At 43.0% G+C, this 23,708-nt stretch overlaps 1 protein-coding gene and 2 long non-coding RNA genes across 3 annotated transcripts in view; 1 reads left to right on the top strand and 2 right to left on the bottom strand.

Moving 5' to 3' along the window:
* Positions 1-23,708, bottom strand: part of LOC144984092 (uncharacterized) — a 379,397-nt gene that overhangs the window by 207,088 nt on the left and 148,601 nt on the right. The gene's annotated exons all lie outside the window — the stretch shown is intronic.
* Positions 6,496-7,552, top strand: LOC144984152 (uncharacterized). The gene is made up of 2 exons (XR_013647821.1): positions 6,496-6,633; positions 7,261-7,552. It is a non-coding gene; the product is annotated as an uncharacterized LOC144984152 (long non-coding RNA).
* On the bottom strand, positions 7,874-8,725 carry LOC144984151 (uncharacterized). Its single transcript, XR_013647820.1, has 3 exons — positions 8,629-8,725; positions 8,090-8,204; positions 7,874-8,007 (listed from the first exon to the last, which is right to left on the bottom strand). It is a non-coding gene; the product is annotated as an uncharacterized LOC144984151 (long non-coding RNA).

Genomic DNA, 23,708 nt, shown 5'->3' on the forward strand with positions numbered 1-23,708 from the left:
GATCATAAAGAAATGACCAAAGGTTTGCATCAGCAGATGCTAATGAATATGCATGACTGCAGGAGGAACACCTACAGAGAACTGATTCTTACTCATCCTGCAGCTGCTCCAAACATGCAGACAAAAAATCAGAGTAAACTTTTTTGATTTGTTCAGATAATAAAGCAAACCCGCTGGCTTCATATAGTTTTTGGTTGTTTCAATTTCTTCATGTGAGCTGCTCCAAAGCTGCTCTGCGGTACAGACTATTTAAGCAGTGTAATGAGCATCAAGCCAGCCGTGTTGCATACTGTATGTTAAAAGCCACAGTTTCCTGTTTGCTTCCTTTGACCGAGGCAGCTGTGGACATTCAGCAACAAAGGAGGGTCTGGAGCGAACAGCCGAACTGTGACCTGCGCAAACTGGCAGTCCAACGCTTCCGCACCAGAGATCCTATATTCTGCTGTGTCACCAGCAGGTAGCTGTGAGGCTGCAGCATCAGCAGCATGGCCCCTCAAAGCTGCATTAATAAAGATGTGCTGTCTGCCAGCAACAAAAAACAGCTGATGAGCAGAACCTAATCATGGATCGATGGCGTGCCTCTCTATAGTGAAGCAGCGACTGAGTTCAGTCTCTGGACTGAGGTCTGAATGACCTCCTTCCACCTGCACTGATCAGTTTGATGCTCTTAAACTGACAAAGAGGAATGTCAGTGGCGAACCCCAATAGACTGCCTCCTCTTCAGACTCCAGATCACCACTGATGAGCAGGAAAAGCTGTGTTGCACTGACCTCTGTAGACTGAGAAGTAGAAATCCACAGGGACTTTTCCCAGACAGCAGAAACCTTGATTACAGACGAACATTTTAAACATCTGAGGAAAGTGTCAAACAGGACGATTTCTTTGCCTTCTAGTCCTTTCTCAGCTTTTACATTTTTGAAGGTTCAGCATCTGTCAGTGCAGATGGGGAAAAAATCCACGGTTAAAAAGCATGTGTCCACATCAAGAAAGTTTCATTCACTTCCAAGACGCTGAACAAGATTTGTGGTTCTGGTAAAAGTGGAGCAAAGCATTCTTAAAATATTACTGTAATCCTCTACTGTGGGAAACAGATTACAGATTACATCCTGCAGGATTTCATGCTGACTACCATTGGAGTTTTCAGGGACATCAGAAGAGCAGCAGAGGGAAGTCATCTGCTTCACATAAATGGCTCTGCAACAGAAGATTAAGCCCAAAATGAAGAATTTTGTTTACATGGCAAACACAAAAAGAGTTGGAATAGACTCAGCTCAAATTAAACCCAAATTATATTCAACTAAACTTCCTAAAAGCCTTTCGGATCTAAGGAAGATTTTTCTGTCTAAAGACAAAAAACATGTCATAAACTGCTAGATCAGAAATATTCTGCTGAGCCTTCATCAGCTAACATCATAGCAGCAGAAGCAATTGTGCAGATAAACGTCTGAACATGTTCGTTCATATAATTCATCTGTTTTTTTTATTTGTTTTTCCATTTCAGGCACCAAATTGTCCCCCTCCCCCGAAAAAGCAGTAACATGATGAGCTGCATTCTCAGAATAAAGGTCTGGATTTGCAAAGGTAACCTCTCTGACTCAGAGTAATTTATTTTTGTGAACGAACTATAATTTTGCTGCTTTTATTGCATGTTTCCGAAAATAAATGTTCTCAAATTACAAAAATGGATTGCTTACAAGCAGTTTTGATTTTTTTTCTCATATTTATGTATACAATTGATAGATATTTGTGTTGGACATAGTCTCTCCAGCGTGTCCTGGGTCTTCCAACCTGTGAGACATGCCTGAAACACGGCTCTCCTTTGGAACTCTAATTAGGATGTGCCTGCTCCAGGATTCACCGGCAGTTCACTTGCCTTCTATGGTGCAGTACTTGGCCTCATACTGTCGCTAACTTTAAACTTCATGAAGATTTACCTTATGCTACGTCCAGCTCTCTTATGTTCTCATGACTACCTCCTTGTCCACAGGATCAACAACCAAACAGATTCAACAACCTGTTTTTTTTTCTTTCAGACATTTCACAGCCATTTCATTAATGAGGCTTCTTTATCATGGTGCTGTTTTCAGTATATTTACTTGGACGTGGCACTTTTGTCATTTTCTCCCTTTACTTTACTTACTGACTATCCAGAAGACAACAATTAATATGTGAATATATACTTTTCAAGAGTATAAGTCAACCTATTAGATAAAGTCTGTTTTCGAACGGAGGAAGCAATTTGTCCAAGCTGAAAACGTCCTTAGCTTGACAGGCTAACCACATTGCTAATGCCAAGATACTAAGGCACTGGGAGAAAGTTTCTGTAAAGAAAACAAGGAACATTTAGAGGCCATCAGACAGGATATTTCAAAAATAAATACCAAACTGGAAAAATGAAAGACGAATTCAAAGCACAGAGGAGGTAATGCCCGAACTGGTAAAATTACAATGAACTGATGAATGGAAGGTTTAATAAAAAAAAAAAAAACTTAAAAAAAACGTTGTTCTCAAACATAAAACATCTAGAGTGGCATTTACATTTTTACTTCTGTTTACAAAAAGGGAAAAAAATCTTTATTCTCAAAGCATCTCTGAACTGGCATGGGAAAAACAACAGTGAAACATGAAAAACAAATGCTTCAGCCGTCTTCCCAGCCACTTCCTCCAGCTCTTCTAGGGAGACCACAAGACGTTCCCAGGCCAGCTGAAAGACAAAGTCTCTCCAGCGTGTCCTGGGTCCTCTTCCCTGGGGCATGACCATGCCTGAAACACCTCCCCATTAGGCATCTGAACCAGATTCTGATTCTCGTCTCAATGTGAAGGAGCAGTGGCTCTACTCCGAGCTCTCTCCGTGTGACCGAGCCCCCCCCCCCCCCCCCCCATCTCTAAGTGAGCGCCTAGCTACCCTACGAAGAAGGCTCATTTCAGCTGCTTGTATTCAGGAGCTCGTTCTTTCTGTCATGACAATAAGTGAGCATTAGAACGAAGATCGACTGGTATATTGAGAGCTTTGCTTGCTGGCTCAGCTCTCTCATCACAACGGATCGATACAGCGATCACATAACAGCAGACGTTGCTCCAATCCACCCGTTGAGCTCACGCTCCGATCTTCCCTCACTATTGAACGAGACCCATAGATACTTAATCAACTTTCTCTGGTCAAGAAACATGGCATCAGACTTAGCAGTGCTGACCCTCATCCCAGCCACTTCACACTTGGCCACAAACTGCTCCAATACATGCTGGAGGTCCTGGCTTGATGAACCCAACAGAACAGCATCATCTGCAAAGAGCAGGGAGGAAATTATGTGGTTCCCAAACCAGAGCCCCTCTGGGCCCTAGCTGCATTTGGAAATTCTATCCATAAAGATTATGAACAGAACCGCTGATAAATGGCAGCCCCCCTGGAGTCAGACATGCACCGGGAAGAGATCTGACTTACTGCCGGCTTGGGTTTGACTTTAGTTTTTCACATTTGTATGCAATCTTTTTGTTCAACCCATGAAATAAAAGCTGAAAGTTTGCACTTCAATGGCATCTGAGTTGTTTTGTTTAAATGTACAGAAACTAAATTAGAAAGAATGTGTCTCTGTCCAAATTTTTATGGTACTGACTATATGTACTGGATAAGCGAACTCCCATGAACCGTCCAGCACCCTAAAGAGGGGTAGAGCTGGTCCACTGTTCCACGGCTGAGACAGAAACAACACTGTTGTTCCTAGATCTGAGGTTTGACTATTGGACAGACTCTCCTCTCCAGTACCTTGGCATAGACTTTCCCTGGCAGGCTGAGGAGTGCGATTTCCTGGTAGTTGAAACACACCCTCCATTCCCTCCACACACCTCATCCATTGGCCTCACCGAACTCCACCTGGGAGTGAGTTTTTCCTCTAAAACAGCCTGGGCCGTAGCTCATATCTGTCAGCTGCTTCTGGAGTCCCACAAGCCAGCCAGGCTTGGTAGGATTCCTTCTTCAGTTTGACAGCATCCTTCACTTCTGGTGTCCACGGGTTCAGGGGTTGCCACTGCGACAGACACCAGAGACCACAGCTCCGGACAGCAGCAGAGACAATAGAAGTGGAAAACATGGTCTACTTTGACTCAAAGTAACCAGCTTCCTGCAGTACCTGTTTGAAACTCTTTCAGATGTGGGAGTTATAGACCTCCCTGTTGGAGAGCTCAGCCAGACATTCCCAGCAGACCCTTAATGTACATTTAAGTCCACCTAGTCTTTCTGACCTCCTTCCCTGCGAGTGAATCGAACTCACCACCAGGTACTCATCAGTTGACAGCTCGGCCCCTCGTCTTAGCCAAGTATCCAAGACACAAGGCCAAAAGTCGCCTGCAAAACCATTCACACATTTGCAGTGACTCAACCTTCATTGGTGGAAATAGGAATTGTCTCCACAGACACCCAAGTAACTTTTTTTTTATTTTAACAAATAAATATTTTTGTGTTCCCAGTTCTGAGAAGTGAGCATCTCTGGGATCCATCTACTCACACCCTGATAAGCCGATATGCAGTCTCCATCTCCTCCACCAGGCGAATAACGATGGGGGATTTCTGTTAATGATGGTACCCACTGCCCCAACAAGGCAGAACTTCAGCTGGATACCCATTGTCTTCTCTGACCAGAGGTTAACTGCAGCACAATTGTGAAATGTACGTAAAAATTCCCTCCAGGGAGTCGTGCCATCAGACTGACCTAAACGTAGAGTGGGGATTGTCTCAATATGACCTGTCTCTTCGCTCCCACAAGGACACCTGATGATTAACTCTGGCCCTTTGTTGCGGATGTTACTGCAGTGTCTTGTGTCTGCCACACATTTCCTTTGTTGACACAGTTTGTTCACACCACTGGCGGCGTGGAAAAAGGCAGCATGTGCCATGCATGACACTGTTTGGTGAAGGGGATTGGAATGAGGGGTTGCAACAGTTGGTAAAGTTGTATCCCGATGCATTAATGACTGACAGTAAAATTCAGTATGTTGCATTTCACAACAGGGACTTGTAGATGTGCAGCACTTTTCAATGTCTTCTGTCAGCAGGTTAGTGAGTGAAAACCTAGGCCGACACGTTTCACATGGTAAATGAGTCACTCCCTGAAACCAGGGAAATTTTGGCATCTACACTCTTTGTTTTAGAGTAATATTATTGTTTTCCTCAAAGACTGTCAACACCATGAAGGGGCTTGAAAAGTTCTTTGTGCATCTGAACACATCTTATTCCACAAGATATTTCCTGGGGGGGATGTCCAACTTCTTTTCAGTACATGTTACCTTCCCGCAACTTTCTTCAACTCATCTCTCATTCCTCTGGTTCTCTCACACCTGCTGCCCCACTAACCCACTCCTACAACACATGAAAACATTGAAACAAAGCTATTCTGTAGTTGAAGTTGAGACCCATCTGGATTCCACCAAGTCACTTTTGCAAGGAATGAGTAAAAAGTTACCCCAGCTGTATTATTTCTGCCTATGCACTAATAATAAAAAGCTATTTAAGTGCAGCAGAGACAAGAAGCACCAATCCCCGTGGCATTTTAGCCATGTTTTGGCACATATGGGGCACTGCAACCTCATCAGACATCAGAAAAAAATTACAGCAGGAAGATGAAGAAAAATCAAATGTGTTTTTCTAAATGTTTTTTAGGGGTTTATTGCCACACACACTTTGATATTTTGCCCCTCACCCCCTATAATGGATAACAAACACTGGGTCAGAATCATAAGGTGGCCCTGAAGTGCAAACCATTCAACAAATCACTCGATACAAAAACATTTTTAAGATCACAGCAACAATTTAAAAAGCGTATTACATTTTAGAAAACAAAACAAAATTTCAGAAACCAAAACATAAAAAAGAAAAAAGAAAAAAAAGAAAAAAAGATTTCAGAAAACAAAATTAATTTCCAGAAAAAAAAGAAATATTACAAAATGAAAACATTTCAGAAAAAAAAATTAATTTCCAGAAAACAAAATGAAATAAAAAAAATGAAAACATTTCAGAAAAACAAAATGAAATATTAAAAAATGAAAAACATTTCAGAAAAGAAATGAAATATTAAAAAATGAAAAACATTTCAGAACACAGAATGAATTTCCAGAAAACAAAACGAAATCTTCAAAAATGAAAAACATTTCCAAACCGGAAGAAGCAGGTACTATGGGACAACGCTGATTGGATGATGATGTTTGTCAATCATTTGAACTGAAAAGTATTTTAAATGAAGCGACGACGGATTTTATCGTCCAAACAACAATGTACCATGATAATTCCCGTATTTCCCATTTACATATTAAATCAAAAATGCAGCAAACAGATAATGAAGGTTTAAATTATTTTTTGAATATTTCGTCTGAAGCAGAACGGTCACCCGGAAGTAGTTTGTGTGGATGACGTCCGTTCTGCAGGTAAACAAAGAAAGGGACGGTAAAACGTTAACATAAACTTTAATCTTTGAATATTTAGCGGATGTGATGACAGAACGCACCCAGAAATATCAACACCAACCAGGTTTACAAATGTTTCAAAATGTCGTGAGAGGATTCTGTCTAAAGCAGCAACTGCAAAGAAACGGGTGTTAAAGACGGCGCACATCAGGAAATGCAGTCCCGCCATCCACAGATAAGGTATGGAGGCACATTTATTTGATCTAATAAATGTAGCGTTAAATGTGATTTCTAGGTGGGTGTTTACAGACAGATCCAAGATCCTTCAGTCATACGTTAATGACAGGTTACCTCATCAGCTGGAGAGGGGGGGGGGGGTCACGTGGGCAGGATTCTCAGACAGGTGTACCAGCAGCATAAATCAGCAAAGCTGTCAGGTAAACTGCAGCAGTTTGTGTCTCAGAATAACATTTATGAATGCTTCTTATTCACACTATTAAGATCTGTGACTTTAGAGTGTGTCAGTGCACAGAAACATGACTGTAAATGACTGCATGTGCACATCATCAGACATGTACAGGTGTGTAACTAAAGGTGGCAAAGTCTGTAGTGTAAAATAAATCTTTAAAAAAAACGTTTTAGTCTTTCAGGCAGAGGAGGAATACCAAATTGTTTTAGAATGTATTTTTTATAAGACTGAAATGTATTTTATTCTGAGTTTGGTGTTTTGACCCCTCCCTAATGAATTTCTGGTTTAACCCATTTTCTCCTCATTTTGATGAACTCAACTTTTTCCTGAATGAAAGATGAACGGTAGCTGATGTTTTTCTGTCAGGGATTTTTAATTTATTAATTTATTTCTGTCAGGGATTTCAAGAGCTGGAGTCCAGTGCAGAGGAAGCTGCAAGCATGTACGAGCAGGAACTGGGGTCCCTTACCTGTGCATCTTCCTCTGGATGTGATGCTGAGCAGCAATGTGGACAAAACTTCCCTGACATGACTCTTTTTGATATAGTTGTTAAGCACAAACAGACTTTTCCCAGATGCATTTTTTCCTCTAATAAATGTGACTGACAGGTACGCTGAGTAAATGCTGATTGTAAACGTAACATTTGATTGACTGCATGAAGAAGCCCATAAAGGAAAATCCACAACTGTTTCTTTGTTTCTGTTATTGAATAACGTATTCATGTTAAGTTTTCAATAAATATACTGCATTTGCTATGAAACAAATTTGTTTATTTTCATATCCATTATTACAATCCTCACGTCAGCGTTCAGTTTTTTCATTGACAAAAAAACATTTCTAAACAACAGCTTTGAAAATCAAACATCATCTTTGTTAATAAAGCTTTAAAACCTAAAATGGTAAACATGGAAAAACTCCTAAATGAAGCAAGTCTAACATGAACATTTTAAACTGGAGTTTTGCTTAAAGGAACATTAAGTTGTTTGGAGTTGTACAAGTGTTTGATGCGATTCCTCATAGATGTGATTTCCAGATCATCAGCCCGACGCTAAAGCCAGGAATTGTGCTTCGTTTTTCACTCCCCACTGCATCATTTTCAACTAATCAGGCTTATGCAGCAGGTTAAAGACGTTTTTTTAAAGGACCTGCAATTTAAAAAAAAAAAATTAGATATTAAGGTTAAATAATATTTATTGATTACATTTCACATAAATCATAGTGACTTGCCTGTACACTGCACAATGATATGAATGACTTTAGTCTTCTTGTATTCCCATGTAGAGCTGCCATCTGTTCTTCTGCAGCACAAACCTTTCTGGAACTTCGCTTTGAGAAACTTCACCTGCAGAAATATCACATGTTAATTCAATTAAGTATTTTATAAACTGTAAAGTTCATTCTTAAGTTTCAGTATATGTGTATATGCATGGTTCTAAAATATACAATGCACTTAATATTATTTCCCATAAGAACTTGTTTACTGATTTCAGTCTTAAAGTCGATTTTTAGCAACACTGATGCCATATAATTACTGTAATTACTGTATAAATCCCAGAATCAGGCTAGCTCGGAGCTTTTTCTCTCATGTTGTCACCGAAAACGGGAACGGCTATCATGTGAAGACGGTTCGTCTCCATCGGGTTCTTTTTGCGCATGCGCAAGATAAAAAGAAATTATCTTTTCAAAGCAGCACTTTAACATCCTAAAATTAACATCCTTAGAGACATGTGACTGACAAAAGAAAAGATCACAGAATTGATTCTTACCTAAAGATGATTGACAGCGTGAACCTCGCAGCCGTAGACATTAGCGCACAGCGTTCGTGGTAAAAGTGCTCACAAACTACTTCCGGGTGACCGTGTGTCAGGCGAAATGTTAAAAAAGTAATTTTAAAGTTCATTAACAGTTTGCTGCATTTTTTATTTGATATATAAATGGGAAATACGTGGATTATTATAGTACATTGTTGTTTGGACGATAAAATCAGTCATCGCTTCATTTAAAATACTTTTCAGTTCAAATGATTGACAAAAATCATCATCCAATCAGCGTTGTCCCATAGTACCTGCCTCTTCCGGTTTGGAAATGTTTTTCATTTTTGAAGATTTCGTTTTGTTTTCTGGAAATTCATTCTGTGTTCTGAAATGTTTTTCATTTTTTAATATTTCATTTTTTTTCTGAAATGTTTTTCATTTTTTAATATTTCATTTTTTTTCTGGAATTTTTTTTTTTCTGAAATGTTTTTCATTTTTTAATATTTCTTTTTTTTCTGGAATTTTTTTTTCTGAAATGTTTTCATTTTTTAATATTTCTTTTTTTTCCTGGAAATTAATTTTGTTTTCTGAAATGTTTTTTTTTTTTTTTTGTCATTTTTGTTTTTCAAGTTTTGGTTTCTGAAATTTTGTTTTGTTTTCTAAAATGTAATGCTGCTTTTTAAAAATTTTTTTTTTTTTAATTGTTGTTGTGATCTTAAAAATGTTTTTGTATCGAGTGATTTGTTGAATGCTTTGCACTTCAGGGCCACCGTAGAATCAAGTTGGTGATGAATGGCTACAAGGTGCAAACCCCCACCACCACAAAAAAAAGGTGTCATGCCTTCCTCTTGCAAAACTAACGTGATATAAGTGCACATCCACATAGCTTGTTCTGTATTCCTATGGGCTGCTGTCCACTGCTTATCAATGTCCAATCAATACTTTCAGATCAATTGACCCTGTCACCATGGCAACCAGCACTTAGCCAACTATGTAGGGCCATTCATTATAAAAGCCATTAAGACCCATGTGTGCGTGTGAGACTTATTGCTGCCATTAGAGGTGGAACAGATTCCCTCCGTCATCCCAGTCAGAGCTAGGCATTTCTGCAGACAGTCCCTCCTTTTTTCACATACAGGTTTGAATAGAAGGACATGATCCAGGAATCACGTGGCTGAATGGATCACAAAGACACCATCAAACAAGTTTTTACATAGTTCTGTATCCAGTTCTCAGTAGGTTGAAAAGGTCTTGAAACAGATTTACCTGATCTTCTTTCTATATCTGTATTCTGTCTAGTTCTTTGCTGCACTGAAAACACAAATCTAGTCAAACTATACAGTACACGAAATCCTGAAGGGATTTTGGTGCCTTCTTTAAATCAGAAATGCCATCTGAAGGCAGGTCTCACTCTTCTGAAGTCACAAATGTTAATACTAGAAAATCTCATATCAAAATTCAAAATGTTAAGGTTTTTGACTCATAAGAAAAAAAGAGTGACTCCAAATCTTTGACAAAATATGTGTCGTGGTGCTCCGGGGGTCTACCCTTTTCTTTTCCCTTCCATCCTCTTTTCTTCCCCCTTATCCTGAGGTTCCTGTTTTCCTCTCTGTCCACTATGCAGTACTCCTGGGGCCTACTTCATGGGTGTGGCCACTCCTAGTCGCGCACTCATCTCATCAGCTCTCCTTCTTTGGACTTTTATTTAGGATGTGCATGCTCCAGGATTCACCTGCAGTTCATTTGCCTTCTATGGTGCAGTACTTGGCCTCATACTGTCGCTAACTTTGATATTCATGAAGATTTACCTTAAGCTGCGTCCAGCTCTCTTATGTACTCATTACTACCTCCTTGTCCACAGGATCAACAACCATTTGTGCCGACCTGGGTTCAACACATCCATTCACTTTCTGGTTCCACCAGAGGACAATACCTCCAGCCATGCCACGACTTGTCACCATGCAACCAAACCCACTGGACAAACAGCTCCGGTTCGCCTCTTGTGTGAACTAAACACCACAAAAGAAAAGAAAAAGAAAATACACCACACACCTTATGGGACAGCATCCTGCATCAATAACCCACCTTCTCCTCTACTTTGTCCAGCTCTCTCTCCCATCACCCCAAAACACAATTGCAGATTTCTCCTCCCAGCCACAGAATTCAATTCCTGATCACCAGTTTCCACCTGGACAATAAACTGAGACTGTTCCTCTCGACCATAACCCTCCCAGTCCACTAGGAACTGATCGCCACAGCGCCGGACGCCCAACACCCGGCTGACAGTGAAGGCCGGGGTGCCGTCGATGACTCGGGCGGGCGGAGGGGAAGCGGACGGTGGGCATAGAGGGCTCTCGTGGACTGGCTTGATCTGGGAGACATGAAAGGAGGGATGTACCTTGAGAGCCATGGAAAGTTTGAGACGGACACAGGAAGGGTTGATGATTTTGTCGATGGTGTAAGGTCCAATATAGCGGGAAACCAGTTTCCGAGAGGTAGCCTAGGTGGGGATGTTCCGTGACAAGAGCCCAACCCTTTGACCAGGCTGGTGCGTATGTCCCACAACCCTGTGATGATTAGCAATTTGGCAGTTGCTCTCCTTGGTGCGGAGGAGAGCAGCCCTGGCCTGGTGCCAAATTTGCTGGCACCGCTGGAGGTGGAACTGGACTCAGGGCACTACCAAATCGAGTACCTGTGACGGAAACAAAGGTGGTGAGTACCCAAAAGAGGCCTCGAAGGGAGACATCCCCGTAGAAGAAGATGGGTGAGTATTATGGGCACACTTAACCCAAACCAGGGTTGGACCAATCAGAGCTGTTCTGGGCTGCCAGGAGTGCGGCTTCAAGTTTTTGATTAGCTCTTTCCGCCTGGCCATTGGACTGCCGGTGGTACCCGGACGTCAAACTGGCTGTGGCACCCAGAGCGGAACAGAAAACCTTCTAGACCTGCGAAATGACTGAGGGTATCCCATGATGGTGGAAGACCTGATTCAGCGGACTCGGTGGCTGTAGGGAGTTGTGAAAGAGGAATGAAACGAACAGACTTTGAAAAACGGTCGACAATGGTGAAAATCACAGTGTGGCCATGAGAGGGTGGAAAACCAGTAACGAAGTCCACAGCGATGTGGGACCTTGGAGGGGGTAGTAGAAGCAGATAACCAGCAGGAGGTGAGTTAGACGTCTTGGAGCGAGCACAGGTGGTTCAAGCTGCCACGTATTCACGTACGTCCTTCTCCATGGCGGGCCAGAAGAAACGTTTCTTCAGGAGGTTAAGGGTCTTCCGATCTCCACCAGGGCCGAAGATACGCGAGGCGTGACCCCATGTAAGAACGTCGGATCTGAGGGAAGACGGTACGTACAAAGTTCCTTGGGGACAGGGAGCATGGTTGGGTTCCTCACCCTGGGCCTGTATGACCCTAGTTTCAAAGTCCCATGTGAGGTTCCCCACAATGCAGGTGGCAGGAATGATAGGGGATTGGTCGGCAGATTCAAAGTGGTTGTATTTTCTGGAGAGAGCATCTGGTTTCACATTGCGACTGCTGGGAGGGTAAGTAATGATCAAGTCGAAACGGTCAAAAAACAAGCACCAACGAGTCTGGCGAGAATTGAGGTGTTTGGCCGAACGTAGGTATGCCAAATTTTTTTGGGTCAGTCCAGACAATGAAAGGATATTCAGCCCCCTCCAGCCAATGACGCCAGTCTTGTAAAGCGAGTTTAATCACTAAGAGTTCTCTGTTGCCAACATCATAATTCCGTTCAACGGGTGAAAATTTGCGGGAAAAATATGCACAGGGTTTAAGCTTTCCAGTTGATTCTTCTCTTTGAGAGAGAACCGCACCAACACCTGAGTAGAAAGCATCGACTTCCATATTGAATTGTCTCTGAATGTCAGGTTGGATGAGTAAAGGGGCTGAAACAAACAATTCTTTGAGTTTATTGAAAGCTGCGTCGGAGTTCCAAATATAAGGTTTGGTGGTGGTAACAGGAGGGTACTTTAGACAGGCCAGTTGTTTCGGTCATGTTGGAGACGGTAGGGGACTTGGAAGGGATAGCGGAATGGAGGCAGTTAGCTAAAAAAAAAGGTACTCCAGTTGGTTTTATGACAATTGGACCAGTTAATCTGAGGGTTATGACATTGTAAGCAAGAAAAACCAAGAACTATGGGGTTCTGGGGGGTTTGAATGACAACATTTTTTAGATATTCTCTGTGATTACCAGAAGTGAGGAGTAGGAGGGGTTTGGTACAGTGAGTGATTCTAGACAAATGCTGTCCACGTAACCCGGCAGCTTTGATGGGAGAACTGAGGGGTTCGGTGGGCAGAGAAAGTTGGGTAACTAAGTGCTGGTCAATTATACTTTGTTCTGCGCTATAAGTAGCTTTGAGGCCTGACGGGGGAGAGAGGTTAGGCAAAGGAGAGCGGTACGAAGAGTTGGATGTTTGCTTACGGTTCAGATGGTCTTGTTCAGCTTGGCATTCACGTAGCCGGGCATCAGATCATGGGGCTGTGGTAACTAGTTCTTCAAAGTGATTGGCTTCTGGCTGAGAACACAAATGATCTTTGATTTTAACATTGAGAGATTGATAGAAAAATTCCTTTGAGTGCGTGTACAGGCCAACCCGCCTGTACCGCCAGTATACGGAAATCGATCACGTGGTCACTGACCGGACGATTGCGTTGCTCTAGGCTAAGCAATCGCCAGATGGCTTCTTCCTGCTTTCGTGGCTGGTCGAAGACAAGGCGAAATTCTCCTACGAAACGTTAAAATGGTAGATGAGAGATGGGATGAGTGGCCAGAAAAGCTTGAGCCCATTGAGGGGCTTTGTTCCGTAGTGCATTTATTATGAGATTGATTTTACTATGATCAGTTTGGTACTACCTGTGTGCCTGTTGGAAAATTAGTTGACATCAACATCTCCATAGAATGGTTCCAGCTGTAGGCGGAAGTTTTCCGGTGACATGGCTGGGGCGGGAGCAGGAATGTCATCGGGAGGTGGATGGAATGCTGCAGTGTGGTTTCAGAAAAGATCCTTGCTGTGAGATGGTGAGCTGTGTCAGGAGTTTGGCCAGTTCGTTCTGTAATGGTTTGCAAGGACCGAGACAGACCCAGACGCTGTAACCCGGAAGGAAAACAAGAGAGTGTAAGGTAAGTTAGGGAATTTATTTTTGCAGCTAGCTGGCTAGCACACAATCTTTAACGGCAAACTCTTTCTGGTGGCCCACGCTGCAGGCAGATGTGGCTCAATACGTGATCCAGTGTGCATCCGGCCAAATGTTCAAGTCTTCCAGACAGTACGGTGTCCTGTATCCACTGCCCATACCTTTACATCCCCGGTTGATCTGCCACGGTCGAGAGGCAACACAACCCTCCTCTCAGTTATAGATGGAGTTATAAATGCATTGTTTTGTCATGGACTGATGGCCGTTGCAAGTGGAGGAAAAACTGAAAACATTTCACATGCAAAGGAATGTACTTTCAATAGAGCAGAGCTGTGTTTTGTGGGGGACTTGTGTCATTGTGCCAACCAAACTGAGAAAAATAGTCACATGGACCACTCATGGACAACTATTTTGTGGTGGTTGATGCACATTCCAAATGGATGGAAGTTTTCAGGATGACAAAAATAACCTCTCAAGCCCCCATCACAAGACTGAGGAGACTGCAGCATATGGCCTCCCTGAAGACATTGTGACAGATAATGCCATAACCTTCATATCAAAAGAGTTCCAAACCTTTGTGACAAAAAATGTAATACAACATTCCACCAGTGCTCCAAGACATCCATCCACAGATGGGTTTGCAGAGAGAGTGGTGTGCACACTGAAAGAAGGGTTGAAGAAGCTCAGGAACTCAGAACTTGATTTGGAAGACAAGCTTTCCATGTTTCTACTGCAGTATTGCATTGAACCAACCTGTGCAACAGGACATCTCCAGCTGACCTCTCCCTGAAGCGACATGTTCGAACTGGAGTGGACTTTGTCAAGCCTAATAGCGTAGAGGCTGTGAGGAAAAGATAATACCAGCAAAAGTTCTATGATGATCAGCGAGCAGCGGAACAAGGATTTACTGTTGATCAATCTGTACACTTGAGTGACACTACTGGACGAGGTCCACGGCCATGTAAAGAAGTACAGACGAGCCAGAGGCAAGGTCCATGGTCAAGTACAGGAGCAAAGATGAGCCAACACGAACAACACATAAATCTCACTGCACCAAACAGAGACATGGAGAACTAAATTATAAATAAATGATAAAGAATAGAGGAGAGGAGGAGAAGAGAAGTAAATGACAATAGAGGACAGAACCCCAGTGCACCATACTTTCCCCAACTTTTATCTTCTAGCAGCCTACTAACAACTAGTTGTTTTTGTGTTTTTGTTGTTGAAATTTCATTCAAACATTTTATTAGTAAGTTGCATGCACTAAAGTGCATATAGCAGATAATAATAATAATAATGTCCATTGCACAGTTAATCCTTGCGTCTCACTTATAGACAGTATATGAGAAGACCCAGATCCCTACCTGCAACAGCTGGGTCATTTTTTGTTGGGCGGTGTAAAAGTTTAAAAACATTATGGCCAGTCTGTGATTAAATTGAGCTGGTTGCCTTCACACCCACACAATGTAAGGCTTACAGAGAGGTCATAGTCTCATCAATTTAACTGTTGCTAGCAGTTAGTTACCTGATGAGCTAGTGTCAGCCTTCATCCAGAACCTACCGGTCTTTGTGCAACTTCAAGAGTCAGATGAAGTTGGTCATTTTGAATCTCTGTTAGTTATCTTCTAACTGCGTGTTATGCAAACTGCAAACTGTTTTTTGTTGAGAACCTCAAACCTTTATTCCTGAACTAATAACACCAGTGAACAGGAAGCAGTGCTTTGATTGACATTGTCTATTTTATTTACCCTACAATCTGATTAGTTGGATGTGTTGAATCAAACTAACACGGACCTAATGTGATTGGATGTTGTGCCGACAGCACACACAGATGCACACAGAAAGAGAGATTGTGACACTGTCTGTGTCAATATACTTTTAATCTTTGGGTGTTGGTGAAAAGAGCAAGTCTTTCCAAGTCAAGTCACGAAATATTGGTATTAAAGTCAGAGTCAAGTCACGAGGTACTGATGTTAAAGTCAAAGTAAAGTCTAAAGTCATCAAACTGATGACTCAAGTCTGACTCGAGTCTAAGGCTACGTTCACACTGCGGGGCTTAATGCTCAATTCCGATTTTTTGAAAAAAATTGATTTTTTTGCAAGGCCGTTCACATTTCCAATTAAATGTTTGCAGTTGTTTGGAGAAGTAGCTAACGTTAACAACGGATGTCAACAACAGTGTTGTCAACAGCGGAACCCTTTTTGCATTATTACATTTATTTTCACAAAGGAGCCAGCACAATTACAATCTTCTCATTTTAAGAAGGGATTGGAGCCAGGATCGTCTGGACCCACTGTTGTGGAATGGGGATGTTTATGTGCTGGGGCCGCGCGCGTGTAACGGTTTCAGTTTCTTTGTGTTTGGTTCTTTGATTTTCTGTGATGTTTTGAGTTTAACTTCCTGTTTTATTTTGTAGGGTTTCTTGTTTCATTGTTGTAGTGAGTTTTACTTTGGGTCCCCATCTGTCTTGAGTGTTTCCACCTGTGTCTCGTTTGTCTGCATGCATTTAAGTCTTGTCATTCCCTTCCTCCTGTGCTCGTCCATAGTTTGTAGTTTGATGTCCCCTTTTTTCGAGTGTTTGAGTGTTTTTCGAGTCGGGTCATTCCTGGACCCTCTGGACCAGGATCTGTGGCTGTTGGAGGACTTTTACCTGGAGGAGGAGGGGGTCGAGACACAGTGGGCTTCGTCCTGTTTTCAGCTCCCCGCCTCCATCTTCAACGGGAGTCGACTGGCTGTGAGGGGGGAACGCCATCGCCGCCGCCGCCCTAATCGACATCCCATCTTGGCTCCGGAGTTGGTCCCCGATAAACCCCAACCCGTCCCTGCTCCGAGGAGGGTGCCGGACGCACCATGACCTGTCCCAGCTCCCAGGAAGGTCCTGAACAGGGGAGTGGTGGACAGGAAGGTGACAGAGGCACACCAACCCCTTCCTGCACCAGACGCCTGGCCTGAGCCCCCTGCACCAGACGCCTGGCCCGAGCCCCCTGCACCAGACGCCTGGCCCGAGCCCCCTGCACCAGACGCCTGGCCCGAGCCCCCTGCACCAGACGCCTGGCCCGAGCGCCCTGCACCAGACGCCTGGCCCGAGCCCCCTGCACCAGACGCCTGGCCCGAGCGCCCTGCACCAGACGCCTGGCCCGAGCGCCCTGCACCAGACGCTTGGCCCGAGCCCCCTGCTCCAGACGCCTGGCCCGAGCCGCCTTCTCCGGACCCTAAGCCCGAGCCGCCTGCTCCGGACCCTGAGCCCGAGCCGCCAGCTCTAGACGCGGACTCTGAGCCGCCAGCTCCAGACGCGGAATCCAAGCCGCCAGCTCCAGACTCTGACCCCGAGCCGCCAGCCGTTTGCTGGTCGGACACTCAATGCCGGACGGCGCGGCCTCCTGGCCGCCCTCCGGACCCGCCTCGCCGGACAGAGCGGCCTCCCAGCCGTCCTCCGGACCCGCCCCACCGGACTGCTGTTGGCCCTTCGGTTAGCCTTTCGGGCTCCCTACTCCTTGACTCTAGGTGGAACCTTGGTGTGGTTCCTTGAGGGGGGGGTAATGTAACGGTTTCAGTTTCTTTGTGTTTTGTTCTTTGATTTTCTGTGATGTTTTGAGTTTAACTTCCTGTTTTATTTTGTAGGGTTTCTTGTTTCGTTGTTGTAGTGAGTTTTACTTTGGGTCCCCATCTGTCTTGAGTGTTTCAACCTGTGTCTCGTTTGTCTGCATGCATTTAAGTCTTGTCATTCCCTTCCTCCTGTGCTCGTCCATAGTTTGTAGTTTGATTTACCCCTTTTTTGAGTATTTTAGTGTTTTTCGAGTTTCGAGTTTTGGTTTTCCTGCATTGCGGTGGTTCTTGGTGTCTAGTTGTAGTTATTTAAATCCTTCTCACCTGGAACTCCTGCCTCCTCCTCTCTGCCCCTGGGTACTTCCCTTTCACCCCGTAACAACCTGTGTGTGTGTGTAAGAGAGAGGAGAGAGCGCATGCAGTGCAGGAGGGAAAGAGAGGGGTCAGAGGAAGTATGTTGGGGGCACGCATTCATGTTGTATTTAAGGGAGGAAGGAGAACAATAATAAAAGAAGGTTCCCCCCAGAATAAATGCTATCAACTCTTTATTAACCTGCTCTGGAGAATCTGAGGGTCCGAATGGGGAAGTGAACCCCGAAGGCGGATCCGCCCTGGAAAAGGTCTCCCCCGCGCTTCTGACCACGGTCGGGAAGGAAAAAAAGTAATCGCGGGAAAGGTTCAACACCACGCTCAGCCATTTTGCTGGAATTGTTTTCAAAAACCGCCCAGTTGCGATAAGAGCCCTGGAGTTTGGCCTGAATAGAACTTTCACCCCAAATATGAATCAAATCGGTGACCTCGCTTCCCTTCCACTGACTGGTCTGAGCAGCATCGTCCGCCATGGTTAATGTTTGTGTTCTCGTTCTCGCCTTTTTCAACGCAGAATGATGATGTTTGTAGCGTATCAATGACGTACGGGTCGGATACATGTGGCCTGGCCGTTCAGACGGGGATCAGATTTCAAAAGATCGGATATGTATCGGATTCAGGACCACATACCCAAGTGGCCTGGGTCGCATTTGAAAAGATCGGATCTGTGTCGTTCAGACGGTCATGAAAAGATCATATACAGGTCGCATAGGGGCAAAAAAATCGGAATTGGGTCATTTCAGACTGCAATGTAATAATTCACAATACATCAGCAAGACAATTGTAAATTCCATTCTTATGATGTCTGGTACGGTGGCTGCAAAACCAATAGTGTACTGTAGGACACACCTGTGCTCCCTTTAAGATGCACTGCACCTGTCTGGAACACTCCACGGCCCAGACAAACCAAGAACCTCCCGGACCCGTACAAATCAATCCCCGTACGGGTGCAAGTGACCAGGGCCTTGCTCCTCTGAATGCAAACTGGAGTTGTGATGAAGGCTTTCAGGAGCTTTTAATCTCTCAGCAGATGAGTCCAATAAACTGAAGAGTGAGTGTACATGCATGTGCACACAAACATGCACATAAGTGTCACAGCGGAAGCGTGTCATGCCCTGTTGTCCATATTGCCAGATTTTCTCTCCTCATGGGAGCTCCACACTCTCCACGCTGAATCGTCTTCTTGCTGACACAGCTTTTTAATATTTCACTTTACGCAGGGCTGACACAGACACACATACATGCACAAACAACACACACCAATGCACACACGATTATGTTTTGCTCGAGGGGGTTTTGTATTTCTGTGCTTCAGAAACCCCTAGTCACTAACAGCCCATAAATCATCTTCATATTTCTGATTAGTAGTTTTAAAAAAGGGCAGTAAGAGGATTTTTATGAACACTAACGAAAATGTAAACGAAGTTATAAACAAAAGCAGAAAACTCATAAGTGATTAGTGTTCCATGCAGCACTTTATTCTTAGACCCATCAACTTGAAGAGGGGCACTGTAAAAAACATGTCTTAATTGAAATGAGATTATGAAACTTCCTCAGAGTTCAGTAGGACGTCGTTGTGCTGAACAACATGGGCCCTTGGTGAGCTGAGAGTAAATCCACCAATCCTAACTGTCAAATTGCAAACCAGTGTGATATATTTTGTAAATGGGAACTCTGCATGTCCAGCCTTAATGAAGCTTCTGTCAGCATAAAGGCTGCAGTTTTGAATAAAAACTCTGAAGCTCAAAGGAGGGAGAAATGAAAATAACAGAAGGAAATAAATGTAGATAAACGGAAAAACAAAAAATTTGACAAGCAACTATCTGCATGACAGAAACAATCACGTTTGGATAAACAATTACAGACCTGTACATTTTTTTCAATATTTTAACATTTCTTTTAGATTTGTTTAACCTTCTTTTATCAATGCTCTTCATAAAATGAAGAATGGGGCCTATTTTGGTTGCTAATCTGAAGACTAGAATCAAATTTGTGGATTCTTTTGTATTGATTTCTAACAGCAACCATGTCACAGGAGATTTCCTTCAGCATTTTACTTGTGAAGGAAACATGCACGTTCAAAGAAGACTAAGCAGGGTTAACTTGCTGGAGTGGATAGATGACTTGCATCCTGACACTGGATCAGAGCTCGTGAGCCTGTTGTTGGTGAATGATCAGAAGCAGGATAGAGAGAAGTTGGATGAAAGCTAAAACAGAAACTAGAGCTGCACATGGAGGCAGTGCAGAGCTGCGCTAAACAGTGTTCCTGCCTATTTGTCACTTTGACGAGTGAGATGGAGGCCCTGTGGCGCTCCCAGTGTCCGTCTGTCCACACACTGAGATTGCCATCTGTCCAAAGTTTAAACTCTGAACGTGCATGGAGTAAGCACGCAATGCAAGCTGACGTGTGTGTTTGTACATTTGTGTGTCTCTGCATGTGTGTGTGGTTTCAATGGCATTGTGCAGTTGTGGTAAGTGTGTTTGCTTGTGTGTGTGTGTGTGTGGGGGGGGGGGTTGTGTGGATATATGTGGGCTTGTCCGAGTGTTTGTTTGAATCCGTTTCTGTGTGTGAGTTTGTGCTGAATGTAATTTATTTGTTTTAAACGATGATGAAAGATTTTGATTTAATGAATTCTTTCTTTTGCAATTTCAATAAGATCAGGTCATGAATTAATTTCCACCCATAACCTAATGAATGTTTTATTGAGCTCTTGAGCATGCAGAAGACAGTCCTCTACAGAAGATCCCGCAGGTTTTCCAAAAGTGCTGAACTTCATGGTCCATCTCTAATAATGAGGCAGCTTCAGATTCCCTAAAGCCTTTCCTCAGTCTCTTTAATCCTATATGGTAGTCACATTTTCATAGATACATGTGGGATTTCTGCAAAGATGGAAGAACCTGAACTCATTTTCATGTCACTGGTTGCCAACCAACCCATGAAACTCAGAAATGACTGGGCTGGCTCCAGCTCCTCACTCAGCAGTGAGCAGGTTTGAGCTTTGGCCCTATTGTTCTTTTGTTGAAGTTTTTTTTTTTGCTTTTTATTATTTTTTTTTAACTTGTCCTGTCTAACAGCTGAGCAGACAGATGAGAGCTGAAAGCCTATTGTGTTGGACATATTTTACTGTTACAACAGGGGTTATGAATCATTTGACACACTAAGTGTTTATTTAAACAAAGCCCTTTTGTAATTTAGGCTAAAATGTATTCATCTTACTCATATCTGTAACAAGAAGAGCGGGGGTTGTACTGATGCTCAAATCTGCATCCCATTTTGTTATCAGAATTGAAGTTACATCCAGGATGATGTATATATATATAGTTTATAGAAAAGAAAGATTCAGGCTGCTGCAAACCATTACCTGTGGGGGAGGTTGTGACGTTTGGGTCGTGCCAAATAAACAAACACAATATGACAAAACCAGGCCTAACTCCACACCTAAACCTATAAATCAAAAGGAACAACAAAAGACTACCTAACTAGTCTAAATAAAAACATACAAAACATTACAAGAAATGGCACCAACCCCTTACCTGGTGTGTCTAACAAAGCTCAGCCTGTGTGTGAAAATGTATGGGGCCCCAGACTTGCCTGACCACAACCTCCCACCACGTACCTGAGGAAAACAGCTTAGTCAGAAGCAGCAGCAGTTTGTTTGCCAAAGAGAGTCAGGATCATGGTGAGAATCAGCCAGGAACAGTTCACCAGACTCTCTGCCAGACTCAGCTCCCAGGTGTGCTTTAATAGGCTCCGGCTTCCTGGTAGAGGAGCACCACATGACCAGCAGGCAGCCAGTCACAGCTGAGGAAGCTGCAGTCCCAAGTGAACATCATCTGGAAATCAACTGGAGTGACAAGCAACAAGATGAGAGCAAAGCAGAGGGCTGTGCCCGTAACAAAGAGTTTGTATATTTTGGAGAGTTTTAATCACTGAAAAGTTAATCAGATATATAACTAGTTCTGGTAGCTTTAAATTGTTGTCTTTGTATTTAAACTATTTAGTAATAATAGATTTAAGTTGCTGATATTCCAAGAAGTTATTTATTCCATGTTTGTCTTGAAGTTCCTGGGGAGTTATTAATCTTCTGTCAATAATTAAGTGCTCTAGTTGTTTTGCGCCCCCTGCTTGCCAAGCTGGGAAGTGTAACATTTTTTTGTTTATAAGGATGTCCGGGTTGTTCCAGATGGGTGTCATTCTGCACGGTTGAAGTGACGAGTTTGATATTTTGAGAAATTCCCACCAGGCTGTTAAAGTGGGGTTTTGTGGCAGTTTTATGATCCCTAACTACAGCTAGGATGTTTCTGAGCCCAGAGTGTGGAATTGATCCATCAGAGGGTGATGGAAGTTTTTATAATTGGTGGATCAACTTTATTTTAAACCCAACATCAAACTAAACTTAAAGACTTACTCTTCACGAACGACTTGGAAATCTCTAAACATATATGATGAGTAAATAGCAACTCAAATAATAATTATCGGTATATTTTGCAGACCAGTGATGGGTGGATGCATGGATGGATAGATAGATTGATGGAAAGATGCATGGAAGGATAAGGGATGGATTGATGAGAAATAGATGGTTGAATGAGCGAATGGATAGATAAATGAGATGGACAAGAGAGAGACCAATGGATGGATGGAAAGAGAGACAGAAAGATAGAAGGATGGATGGTTTAACTAATCTTGAAACAGAATTTTTAAAAAGTCTAAAGCATTTCAAAAACATTAAAATGAAACCTGCATTGCTTTACATAAGCTGATTATAGTACAACTCTCTCTAATAATCCAACTTTCAGCAGTCTTGCTAAAGGTGTGCAAATCTCCTATTACTTAAAACTGTTTACTCAAAGCAGCAACATCTACCCAAGTGTTTCAGATTGTCAAGTATCTATCATTGCATCCAACATTAAAAACATTGCGGACTTAAAGACATCACTTTGGTTTAAATTACAGTACAGACCAAAGGTTTGGACACCCCTTCTCATTCAAATGAATGACGTTCGCCTCCGGGAACGTCAAGGTGAACGAAACCATCAAGCCTGTACGTTACCTTCTAACACCACTCTTCACTCCACCACCTCGAACTCACTTCCTCCATCTGTTTTTGAAGTTTCCCGCAAAATTACAGAAGAACCCATGCAGACAGGACACTCCACCCTCCACGCTAACTGTCACTTGGTCTCACATTGCCCGTTACATTTAAACACCAGAGCCCTCCTTTAGAAGACAGGCCGCGGGGGGGTGATTCTGTTTGTTCCACAAAGAAAAACTTCTTATTTATTCCTCTCAATATTTGCCGCCAGTTAAAGGTTTTTGATTTTCAAGCCCTGATCGATTCGGTGCAGAACAAAGCTTAATTGATCATCATCTCGTCACGCAACTCTCTCTGCCCACCGAACCTCTGGACATCCCCATCGAGGCTGCGGGTTTAAGGGGTCAACACCTCTCTCTTATTGCTCATCGCACTAAACCCATACTTCTTATCACGTCCGGTAACCAAAGGGAATTTCCCCAATTCTTCGTCACGCAATCCCCTCAGACTCCAGTTGTTTTGGGATTTTCCTAGCTCAGGTTACATAATCCACAATTTGACTGGACTCATCAACGCATAACCAATTGGAGCACCTTTTGTGTGGCTAATTGCCTTCAGTCAGCTATTCTGTCAGTCACTCCTTCCGTTTCCAACGCTTCGGAATATGTTGACCTTTCTAAGGTTCCTTTCCGTTACCATGATCTGGAATCTGTTTTCAGTTAGGATTAAAGCTGCCGCGTTACCTCCCCATAGACCTTATGATTGTTCCATAGAACTACTCAATGGCGCTACTCTACCCAAGGGTAGATGTTACGCCCTCTTTTGAGTCTAGGGGTACCTAGGGGGGCATAACATATAAAGTAAAGTTTTGGCTACCGAATTTAAAGTAACACACCAAAGAAATGTCTCCATACAAAATATAACAAATTTATTTACAAATTAACAAACAATCAACATTAACTTAAAGTGAAGCAAAAAGGCTTCA

This window comes from Oryzias latipes, chromosome 15, assembly GCF_053564925.1.
Source record: "Oryzias latipes strain Hd-rR chromosome 15, Olatipes_Hd-rR_3.1".
Lineage (NCBI taxonomy): Eukaryota > Metazoa > Chordata > Actinopteri > Beloniformes > Adrianichthyidae > Oryzias > Oryzias latipes.